The sequence below is a fragment of the Piliocolobus tephrosceles genome, chromosome 9, assembly GCF_002776525.5.
Source record: "Piliocolobus tephrosceles isolate RC106 chromosome 9, ASM277652v3, whole genome shotgun sequence".
NCBI lineage: Eukaryota > Metazoa > Chordata > Mammalia > Primates > Cercopithecidae > Piliocolobus > Piliocolobus tephrosceles.
The window spans coordinates 33,700,728-33,713,121 of record NC_045442.1 but is presented as its reverse complement, the minus strand read 5'-3'; the positions used below and the strand labels follow the sequence as shown (position 1 = coordinate 33,713,121).

General features: G+C 43.6%; 1 protein-coding gene across 2 annotated transcripts in view; it reads right to left on the bottom strand.

The window, feature by feature from the left end:
* Nucleotides 1-12,012, bottom strand: part of DNMBP (dynamin binding protein) — a 127,449-nt gene extending 115,437 nt beyond the window's left edge. The window contains exon 1 of one of the 2 annotated variants that reach the window (XM_023206401.3): nt 11,897-12,012. The gene's annotated coding sequence lies outside the window, so the exon portion shown is untranslated. The remainder of the gene's footprint in view (nt 1-11,896) is intronic. The other variant, XM_026446552.1, reaches the window with a different exon arrangement.
* Nucleotides 12,013-12,394: the final 382 nt, after the last annotated feature.

Sequence of the window (12,394 nt, the reverse complement as noted above, 5' to 3'; positions counted from 1 at the left end):
ACTAAATACATGTACTTTTCTTGAACCCTGATTCAAACAAATAAATTGTTTAAGGAAAAATGAGGTAAGTGGGAAATTGTGAACACTGACCAGACTCTTGATTATATTAAGGAATTACTGCTGTTTTAGGGAGTGACAATAATGGTATTGTTGTCATATGTAAATAAAAGGGAATCCTTTTTTTTTTAAGTCATTAGAACCAAAAGATCTATAAAACGGCAAAGGGAGATGAAATATAGAAACCAAGTCAGCTTTCTAGATTTTAAATTGAGTGTTGAATACATGGACATCAGATGTATTATTCTTTATTCATTTTTGTATATTTTAAATCCTACTTTATTATGAAAAGGATCGAAAAATCAAAGAATGCTACCTGGATGATTTGAGAGTTTTCTCCTTTCTGAGGTGCCACATGGTTTCTGTCTGCAGCTGTCAGTGCAGAATCCAGAGAGGGGCTCCCTGAGCAGTTCCAGCTCCAGACAGAATCCTCCCTTCCCTCCACAGCTAACCGAGTGCTGGTGATTTAGTCTCGCATACCCTGAAAAAGGACAACCTCAGTAACTGCTGGACTGTACAAGTCACTCACTGTCTTCAGGCACTCGTTTACCTGGAGCCCACCATGGCAAGATGGTTAAGATCACGGGCTTTGGAGGTAAACAGACATGAGTTTGAATTCTAATTCTATCATGTAACAGTGGTATAACTTTAGGGCAAGTTTCTTATAATCCGTACCTTAGTTTCTCCATCTATAAAATGAAGATTCTAACAGTACCTTCCTCATAAAATCATTTTATGATTAAATGACAATGCATTTAGTATGGTAGCTAGCTAAAATATGAGCTGCTGTTTTTACATTATTGCTGTTGTTACACACAGTAGTCCCCACCTTATCCATGGTTTCACTTTCCACAGTTTCAGTTACCTACGGTCAACTGCGGTCTGAAAATAGGTGAGTACAGTACTAAGACATTTTGATAGCAAAAGAGCCCACATTCACATAGCTTTTATTACAACAAAGTGTTATAAGTATTCCATTTTGTTATTATTGTTGTTAATCTCTTACTGCGCCTAATTTATAAATTAAACTTGACCGCAGGCATGTATGCATAGGAAAATACATAGTATATATAGGGTTGGTGCTATCCACAGTTTCAGGCATTTACTGGAGGTCTTGGAATGTATCCCCTGTGCATAAGCAGGGACTACTTTATATAAGTGGATTTGGGCCAGACTTGAGGGCTAGGCAGGCAGCAGAGTTTAAAATTTACTGGGGGAGGTGGTAGGCACTGGTGTCAGGCAGTAGAATAATAAACGAAAGTGGTATTTCAGGAATATGAGCCAAGCAATGGCCTCTACAGGATAGACTGGGTGTGTGACACTGGCCTCAAGGACACCATTATGTTGTATTTGTGGCAGCTTTTTTTTTTTTTTTAAGCATTTTATATAGTGCTATTAATATAATTTGAAGCCTTGCTTTGGAAAACAGTGACCAGGTATGCAAGGCATAACTGTTCATCATGACAATTCTGAACCAGATTAGAGTACTTACTGTTCAGAATACTTATTGTTCAGAAATGACAGAAAAGCTAAAAAGTTTCCACATTGCACGGGAGGGGAGGAAAGAACCAACTAGAAAGCAGGAGGACCTGGGGTGTGAGGCTGGGGAGGTAAGCATAACTCGGCACATCCATTGCAACATTTTCTGCTGATGAGGCAGGCTCATTTATCCTAAGAGAATCACCTCATGAAAACAATGCAGAATGCACGCTGGGCCCAGACACACGGCTAGAATGTCAGCGCTGATTATTCTCTCCCAGTCCATGTGTTTGTCAGCAACACAAACATTCACATGCTACTTTCGGGAAAATGCAGCCTCCGCAGGAGGGGCTAGAACAGATGCAGAGAGCTAATTTCTGTGTGTCTGTGTGGACGGTTTCACTTGCAATGTCAAAGACAAAAATGGGGATTCTGCTAGCCTGCTGAACCTATGCATTGAAAGGAAGCTAAGAGAGCCTTCTTCTCTCACCCCTCCCCCCCTTAGATGGCCCTTCTCTGGATCACAGCGTGGTTTCTTTAGTTGATTCATCTTATAGATTCATCTGTTGAGGGCACATCAGGTACCAGGCACTGTTCGAGTTGGGCTTGGGTTATGAATAGAGAACAAAACAAAGATTCCTGCCCTTGAAGACTTTTCTCCTTAAGGAATTGGGATGGCAGACCATCGTGTTTTAGAAAGTGACACCTGTTACGGCAAAAAAAAAAAAAAAAAAAAAAAAAGAGAGCAAGGTACAGGAATGGAGAATTTCAGTTTCAACACCAAAGGAGGACATTGGAGGAAAAAAAAAAAAAAAAAAGGGCTGGGCACAGTGGCTCACGCCTGTAATCCCAGCACTTTGGAAGGCCGAGGCAGGCGGATAACGAGGTAGGAGTTTGAGACCAGCCTGGCCAACCTGGTGAAACCCCACCTCTACTAAAAATATAAAAATTAGCCGGGTGTGGTGATGCGTGTCTATAATCCCAGCTACTTGGGAGACTGAGGCAGTAGAACTGCTTGAACCCAGGAGGCAGAGGTTGCAGTGAGCCGAGATGGCACCACTGCACTCCAGCCTGGGGGACAGAGCAAGACTCTGTCTCAAAAAAAACAAGAAAAAAAGGATGGAGAGTGAGAAAGGAAGGCAGGTAGACACTGAATCTCCTCACCATAGGGATGTTCACCTATGAATTCTGTCACTTCCACACTGGCAAAAAGTGATTAGGTAAACAAAACAATTGTGATGGGGTTTTGTTGTCTCTTTTTTTTTTTTTTTGAGACAGGGTCTCACTCTGTCGTCCACGCTGGAGTGCAGTGTTGCAAGCACAACTCACTGCAACCTTCACCTGCCGGGTTCAAGCAATTCTCCCACCTCAGCATCCCGAGTCGCTAGGACTACAGGCACATGCCATCATGCCCAGCTAGTTTTTGTATTTTTTGGTAGAGATGGGGTTTCGCCATGTTGTCCAGGCTGGTCTCAAACTGCTGAGCTCAAGTGATCTGCCTGCCTTGGCCTCCCAAAATGCCGGGATTACAGGTGTGAGCCACCGCACCCAGCCTGTGCTAGGTTTTATTTCAAAGTCAAAAGAAAACAAATGACTATTTTCTCCATTCTATTTATTTTCTGAAAGATGAAAGCAAGTGTGATCTAGATAAGGAAGGTGACAACTTGGGGGACTGAACTGAAGCAATGAGATCTCAAAAGTACTACTTCTCCCCTCCATACCCTTAAGCTAGTTTTTGGTCTGCTGGACTTAGGGCTAGGATTGCTCCAAGTTCTGACAATGACTCTGGGCTGTTCGTGCCCAGAGGCTCCCTCAGGCATAACCTGTTCCAAGAGAGGAGCAAGCTATCACCCCACTGCTACAAGTTAATTATAAGTTTTCTATTGATTTTTTCCCCAGAGGGCCAATCAAAGCAAAATGAACATGAGTTAATGATCTACCCCTGAAAAAGGAGGGGTGATACAAAATTACATGGTGAAATTTTAAGTGCCCTCTCCTCCACAACATGCTCTCCCACTCCCAAAAAAACAAGAGAGACAGAGAAATAATCAACATTTTAACAGGGGTTGGTGCTAAAAGGCAGGATGATAGATTTGCTTTTCTATATTTTACAAATGTTCTATAATAAAGAGGTATACGTTCTACAATTAGGAAAAAATGGCTAGTCTAAAAAGAAAGAAAAAGAGAGAGAGAGAAGAACTGGCCACGAGATTTCACTGCCCAACATCCTAGCAGTTACTGCTGCTGAACACCTATCTACGGCTCTACTGATGAGCCACCTCAATATTTCTTGAGATATAATTTAGTAAGATTTATGCCTGGAGTAAACACTGATCCACAGAGTAAGGAAACTATAATTTTACATATCTTATATTTACAATCATGCTGACAACAAAAGTTATCATCCTGAGTATGGCTCTTTCTCTCATTCTTCACATCAGCTATTTAAATTCTGACTCTTAATGCCAGGAGGAAAACGCTGACCTAATGGTGAAATAAACTTGTACTGGAATCTTGGGATGCTTTCCATAAATTATATAAGTAGTGTTCATAAATATCTTTTGCTTGAAACAAAGTCAGCATAGGGTTAGGATTTTGGTATACAACCTTCCTGATGCCATCTTATTTCCTCAAGGAAGATCCTGAAAAAGTACTTGGTAAGGCTTAATACCTATTTATGATGAAAACTCTCAGTAAACTAGGATTGAGGGTAATACCTTAAAACTTGATAAAGGTTATATACAAAACCTAAAACAAACATTATATGAAATAGGAAATCTTTAGACTCATTCTTTTTAAGACTGAGAACAAGACAAAGATGCCCATTAGTGTAGCAGCTGTTTTGACACAGTTCTGGAAGTTGTGGCCAACGCTGTAAGGAAAGAAAAATAAGTATGAAGTATAAGAACGGGAAAAGCCTGGGCACGGTGGCTCACGCCTGTAATGCCAGCACTTTGGGAGGCCAAGGCAGGTGGATCACGAGGTCAGATCAAGACCATCCTGGCTAACATGTAAAACTCCACCTCTACTAAAAATACAAAAAAAAATTAGCCAGGTGTGGTGGCACACAACGGTAGCCCCAGCTACTCGGGAGGCTGAGGCAGGAGAATCGCTTGAACCCGGGAGGCGGAGGTTGCAGTAAGCAGAGATCGAGCTACTGCACTCCAACCTGTGAGACAGAGTGAGACTCCATCTTGAAAAAAAAAAAAGAAAAGAAGAAGAAAAAAAAGAAAGAATGGGAAAGAAGCAACCAAGTTATTACTGTTTTCAAAGGGTAGGATTACCAGAAAAAGAAAAATAAACACAAACAAATCAATAAACTAGTTGAATAAGACAGTGAAGCGGCTGGGTGTGGTGGTTCATGCCTGTAATCCCAGCACTTTGGGAGGCTGAGGCAGGTGGATTACCTGAGGTCAGGAGTTCAAGACCAGCCTGACCAACGTGGTGAAACCCCATCTCTACTAAAAATACAAAAATTAGCCGGGCATGGTGGAATGCACCTGTAGTCCCAGCTACTCTAGAAGCTGAGACAGGAGAATTGCTTGTACCTGTGAGGCAGAGGTTGCAATGAGTAGAGATCGTGCCACTGCACTCCAGCCTGGGCAACAGAGTAAGATTCCGTCTCAAAAAAAAAAAAAAAGGACAGTGAAGCAAGGTTGTTAGATACAAAATCAGCTTAAAATAATCAATACGATTTTTCTTAAATTACCAATAACCATCTGGAAGCAATTCTCCTGCTTCAGGCTCCCGAGTAGCTGTGATTACAGGTGTGTGCCACCACACCAGCTAATTTTTTATATTTTTGGTAGAGATAGGGTTTCACCATGTTGGCCAGGCTGGTCTTGAACTCCTAACCTCAAGTGATCTGCCTGCCTCGGCTTCCTAAAGTGCTGGGATTACAGGCATGAGCCACCATGCCCAGCCCCTTATAGACCTTTATGAAGAAAACTTTAAAGCTCTAATAAAGAACTTAAAAATGAACTAATAAAGCATGTATTTAGAGATTAAAGAGACATGATGTCTACAATTAAAAGGGTCAGGGGAAAAAGCATACAAAGAAAACATACTCTCAGGACTCTTCTGTTAGTTTTAAACTATTTCCAAAATTATAAAAATGTCAAGAAAAATGAGCTGAATAAATGGAAAGACACATTATATGCTCTTGGATGGAATGAGTTACTATTTCAGTGGCTCACACTTGTAATCCCAGCACACTTTGAGGTGGGAAGACCATTTGAGGCTAGGAGTTAAAGACCAGCCAGGGCAACAGAGTGAGACCTCATCTCTATTAAAACAACAACTACAACAACAAAAAACTTATAAAAACATTTAGCTGGGTGTGGAGGCTACAGTGAGCTATGATCGCACCACTGTACTCCAGCCTGGGCAACAGAGACCCTGTCTTAAAACAAAAAAAAAAGCAACATGGCACATAAAAAAAAGAAATAAAAATAAATAAATTGAAAAAAGATGCCAACTCTCCTTGAATAATTTATAAACTCAATAAACTCCAATAAAAATTCCTCAAAAATATAATTTTTTGGCCAGGCACAGTGGCTCGTGCCTGTAATCCAAGCACTTTGGGAGGCCAAGGCAGGAGGATTGCTGGAGCCCAGGAGTTCAAGACTGGGCTGGGCAACACAGGCAGACCCTATCTCTTAAAAAATTACCAAAAAAAAAAAAAAAATTAGCCAGGGATGGTAGCACATACCTATGGTCTCAGCTACTCAGAAGGCTGGGATGGGAGGATCACTTGAGCTGGGAGATTGAGGCTGCAGTGAGCCATGGCCACTGCACTCCAGCCTGGGTAACAGAGTGACACAAGGTCTCAAAAGAAAAAATATATATATATAAATATGTATGTATGTATGTATATATAATGTTTGGGTAGCCTGGTAAACTTATTCCAAATTTTATATGGAAAAAATAAATTTTGGTCCAGGAAGAGCTAAAAAAACTTTACGATGGATGGTTTGCTGTGCCAGTCATTAGGACACACCACAAAGTCACTGTAATAAAATCAGAGCAATAAAAAAAAAGAAGTAAGAACTGACAGACTAATGCAACAAAATAAAGGCTTAGGGCCAGACAAGTGTATCCATGGAAACCATAAATGAGAAAGAGATATAATTTCATAGAGGAAAGCATGTATTTTGTTGATATGTTATTAGAAAAACTGGGTCATTAAATGGAGAAAAATAGGCCTAGATTCCTATCTAACACATGAAAATGTGGGCCCTAGAGAGATTAAAGACACAGATATGACCTAGGGTTCAGGAAGAGTTCCTTAAACAAAACTCCAAAACCATAAACCACAAGTCAAAGAATTTATCTATCTGATTACATCAAAATTAAAAACACTTATTGATCAAAGGATGGCAAAGACAAAATGAGAACTAAATGAGAAGATTTGATCACCAAATGACAAGATGCCCAAATGAGAAGACATCTGCAAAGTCTAAACATAACAGGGAATAGATACCTATATTATAAAATCACTTCTGCAAGTCAACAGCAACAAAACAGATATCAACTCCAACAGAAAATGCCAAAGACATGAATAAGCAATTTACAGAGGAAGCTATCTGTATAAGAGATACTCAAAATCACTAGTCATCAAAGAAATACAAATTAAAACAAGATATCACTTTGTGCTTACAAGACTGAAAAATATGGAGAGCTGGAAAGAGGTGAGTGCTGGTGGGACATGAGGATACAGGAGTCCTCAAATATTAATACTTCCAGAGGCACAGAGACTGGGGCAGCCACTGTGGAGAGGCATCTGGCAATATTTAATCAAATTCAGTCCCTGCAAGCCTATAATCCAGCAATTCCACAGAAATATTATATAACTTTGTAAGTAGATATGTAGGAAGATGTTCACTGCAGCAATATTTATGGTGTTAGGGAGTAGGAACAACTTGAGTATCCATTCACTACACAGAGACCAAATAGAGAAAAACCAATGGATGCACACAGCATGGGGTATAACACAGCATTCCAAAGCAGAGAATTAGACACGTAACAATATGGATGGATCTTAAAAACACTACTTAGAGGCCTGGTATAGTGGTTCACACCTGTAATCCCAGTACTTTGGGAGGCCAAGGCAGGCGGATCACCTGAGGTCAGGAGTTCGAGACCAGCCTGGCCAACGTGGTGAAACCCCGTCTCTACTAAAATACAAAAAAATTAGCTGGGCATGGTGGCACATGACTGTAATCTCAGCTACTCAAGAGGTTGAGGCAGGAGAATGGCTTGAACCCAGGAGGTGGAGGTTGCAGTGAGCCGATATCTCACCACTGCACTCCAGCCTGGGTGACAGAGTAAGACTCTTGTCTCAAAAGTCTCAAAAAAAAACAAAAAAAACACTACATAAAGGAAAATGAATTAAAGCATTATAAATCAAGATACATACACATAAAACAAACAATCCCACTTGCAAGCTCCTACGTAAACAAAAGGAAACACGTGCAATGCATTAAGAATGAACACCTGTGAGGCATGAGCTGAATGGGACAAGGGAATTCTAAAACAAAACCAATCTTTTAGACTCCTTGCGTGTTACAAAAGAAAAACTTGAATGGCCTACGATAAACACAGAATTGTTTCCTTCCCCAAATTTCCCAATTTTCCAAACAACAAAAGCTACTCTGGGTGCCAGTTCTGTTGATGAGTAACAGCTTTTCATCCTTTTTCAATCAGGAAGGGAAAATTCAGGGATCAGCAAGTACAAAAGGGATCAGCAGAGAATATTTACGAAACACTGTTTTTGTTCTCATGACCTGACAACCTGACTGAAAAAGGCCTGATTACCTCTTGATTTGGGATGATTCAGCTACAGGCAGGTTGGTGTCAAGTTTTCAGGTCATCTGAAGCGATTTACTTTCAGAACCTCTTCCTACGCAATCCTCTTGCCTCCCTGTAAAAATAATACCCTGCACTACTTGAAAACTTAAAATTCTTGAGCTAGAGGGGGCCCAGTTATTTTACAGACGAGGAAACGAAGATTCAGGGAAGAATTATGGTGTGACTCACACAGCTCTAGCTTGAAAAGGTCTCCCTGATTCAGCTCTTGTCCTCCTCCTGTCTATTCTCAACCCAGCAGCCAGAGTGATCCTTTAAAACATAAGTCATCACCTACCTCACTGTTCAAAGCTCTCTAATGGCTTCCCCCTCACTCAGTGTAAAGGCCAAAATCCTTACGATGACCTACACTGATGTGCCCTACTCACTCCTACTCGCTCTCATCTGCTGCCACCTCCCCCCAACCCACATCCATACTGACCGGCCACCATGACCTTGCCGCCCCTCACGTGCCAAGCATGCTCCTGTACCAGGATTTGGAACCTGCTCATCCCACTGCCTCCTGCTCACTTCATTTCCTTCCAGTCTCCAATCATGAATTAGGCCAGGTGTGGTGGCTGAGGCCTGTAATCCCAGCACTTTGGGAGGCCAAGGTGGGTGGATCGCTCGAGGCCAGGAGTTCCAGACCAGCCTGGGCAACATAGTGAAACCCCATGTCTACTAAAAATACAAACACTGGCCCGGTGCGGTGATACAAGCCTGTAGTCCCAGCTACTCAGGAGGCTGAGATGGGAGGATCGCTTGAGCCCAGGAGGTTGAGGCTACAGTGAGCTGTGATCACACCACTGCACTCCAGCTTGGGTGACAGAGCAAGACTCTGTCTCCAAAAAACAAGTTTTCTCAGTAGAGGCTTTATCTGACCCCTCTATATAAAAAGTAAATCCCCTACCACACATACATACACACACACACAAACACACACTCTTACCCTTTCCTGACTCTAAATTTCTCCACAGCATTATGATCCTTTGACCTATTCATTCACATATTTGTCTGTCTCCACCTGATTAGAATGTGTCTGTTCCACGAGGGCTTAGTCTGTTTTGTTCAAACTGGTTCCCCCTCCCAGCACCCACAGCATACACAACCCCGGCACACATAGGTGTTCCCCCTCCCGGCACACACAGGTGCCCACCGTCTCAGCACACACGTGCTCGGTGAGAATGTGTTCAGTGAATAAACAAGTAAGGACCAAAAGCCATGCCTTCAGACTCCTCGCACAATGCCCTATGTGCCTGCCATCAAGTGCTGGTTCAGTTCTTGGTGGTCACGCCCTTCAGTCAGAAGATCTAGAAATCTAAAAATGAAATAATACATTTTAGCTACTCTATTTCACCTCCCACAGCTGCCTTTCATAGCAGGCAGGATAAAGTACACAACTAAAAGCTAACACCTTGGTTTGTTTAACGGCTCTTTCATTAAAGAGCTCATTTTACTGCTGCTACTTAAGAACTTTCTGCCTTTCCAGGCAAGAAACTAATATCTCATAATTAACTCCTGACCAACAAGACTAAGTTAACCAATCTTTCAAGCTTATTCAGACGTTTCCCAGAGTGGGTATAATAAGAAACGATTTCACATTAATTGAATTGGTGTTGCAAAACTTTCCAGAAGTATTCTCAATGAATTCTAAGGATGCTTTGGCAGATGATCAAGCACATTCCAGAATTTCACAGGAGATAATCTCGTAATAACACCATGTTGTAGGTAATCCATTAGCTGACTCTAGAAACAACAGAATACTAAACCTAGAAAATAAGCCAAAAGCTGGGATTGGTGGCTCACGCCTGTAATCCCAGCACTTTGGGAGGCTGAGGCGGGCGGATCACCTGAAGTCAGGAGCCAGAAAAGAGGCAGAGATTGATGGAAGGTAGAGAAGGAAACGCTTTGCCTTGGGGCTGCAAGACAAATAAATAACTGGTACATATTTAAACCGATCGTTTATGAAGATTATTATCTCAACCAAAAAAATACACAATACAAACACTGTATAAAAGTCAACTTATCACATTCTCTGAAACAGAATGTTCTTGGCCTATTGTAAAAGTTATCAGTGGCACCGCACGAACCCCATTCCCAAGCCAGACTTGAGCTACTCTCCACCCTCCATAAATCACTCCATTGCAGTCTCTGAATTTAAGTGACTTTAACACGTAAGTATCTGCAATTTGAAAAGTCACTTTTCACTTATTTTAGCCCAACCCTGATAAAGTGACTGAGAGAGCTGAGAATAATGAATTTGAAGATTCGCTATGCCCCATTATACAGAATTCTAAAAAATTTCTCTTCTTAAAACATTTTTGTCACAATGAGTGACGTGTTTCAAGTTAACATGTAAAATCGGAGAACTCTGGAGACAGAGAGGACCTTAAAGATCCTTTAATTCAATATTTTAGAGAAAAATGGGTAAAGGATAAACTAACTTGCTGATCACCGTGACTGTATTCATGCTGTGAAAGTAATAAACGCAACACCAACTGAGAAATGATCCCCGAATGCTGTCAGGTACTTCAGTCTAGCAAAAACCACTACAGATTAATCAGTCCTGCTCATCCCTTTAACTCAGCTATGCAAACAAGCAGAGCTAGACTCTGCTCAAACCCTAAATATTAGCGTTACCACTCGCCTGCCACATACTACAGCATCACTGGTTATGAAAGTGTTTTAATACAAGATCTTCATATTAGTGTAAAAGAATTACTATAAAACAGACCTAAAGGTCTGATGGAGATTCTACCAATATTCCAGAATAAGTGAGTGCCAAAAATATTTACCCTTCATTACAGTACAAATGAGACAGGCAGTAATAATGACATTGCATTTAAAGTTGTTTTTGCACTTAACATTTAAGTCTATACTTCTCATCTGCAACAGGCCCCGGCCTGTTTGATAACCTCAATATTCCTTTATTCAAGGGACAGCATCACTACCCTTTGAGATATGATGCCCAGTGGACATATGTGCCTGCAGCAGGAACGCAGGTGTCCGCGGGTTTCTGCAAAACTCCACCATCACCAAAGCTGCCTCTCCAGAGGAACAGGTCTAACCCTTGCTTCGGAAGCCATCCGTCCCTGTCTCCCTGACACAGAATCACTGCCTCCTATGCCGTAAGGCTCTGAGCATCTGTAAAATAAGAGGAGTGGACTAATGCTGAATTATTTTCCAGCTCTCAAAATTCCGCCTCATTGCCGAAGTGGCAGGGCGGTGCAGTGAAAGAGCCCTGGGCTTGACACCGCTTGAAAAGCCCACGTTCGCATCGCTCTGACCGCCCCTCCAACTCCCGGGGACTCCAGGAGTGCCAGGGCGCCCGCGGCGCCCCACTGTCCCTCGCGGGCTCCCGGCCCACCGAGCGCAGCGCCGCCGCGGGGAACGGGCCGATGCAGGCCTAACGGCGCGGCGCGGCACGTCTCTCGGGGTGCGGATCCCCTCCGCCCGCGGCCCCGGACCGCGACCCCCGCTCCCCGCCCGGCCCCGGCCAGGCCCAGCCTCTGACCTGCTTTCGACCGCCCGACGGTCCCTCGGCGCGGCAGGCAGTTGCAGCCGCCCGTCCCCGGCCCGCTGTCACCTCCGCCCCTGGAAGCGGCGGGCGGGTCGATCCCGTGTGAGTCAGCGCGCCGCCCCGCCTACCGCCCAGGCTTCCGCCTCTGCCTGCGCGGTCCGCGCGGCACCGGGGGCGCCAAGCCCCGCTGCACGAGCGCCCACCTCCGCGGCGCCCAACCCCGCGCTCGCGCCCCCTGGCGGCCGGCCCGGCCCTGCTCGCCTCGCGAGGTCAGAGGGACAACGCTCCCAGAACGCCACTGGGGAAACTGAGGCACGGGGCCCGCTCCCGCCGCAGCGCGCCGACACGGCTCGTCCAGCCTCGGCCTCACGCAGTCCTACGTGCAGCCCCAGCTTGCTGTTCCTCCCCTCTTGCTGTTCCCCCACCCCCGACACCACCCTCCAACCTAGAAAAAAGTCAAAATTCCATTCAGAGAAGTCCATCTCGATTCCT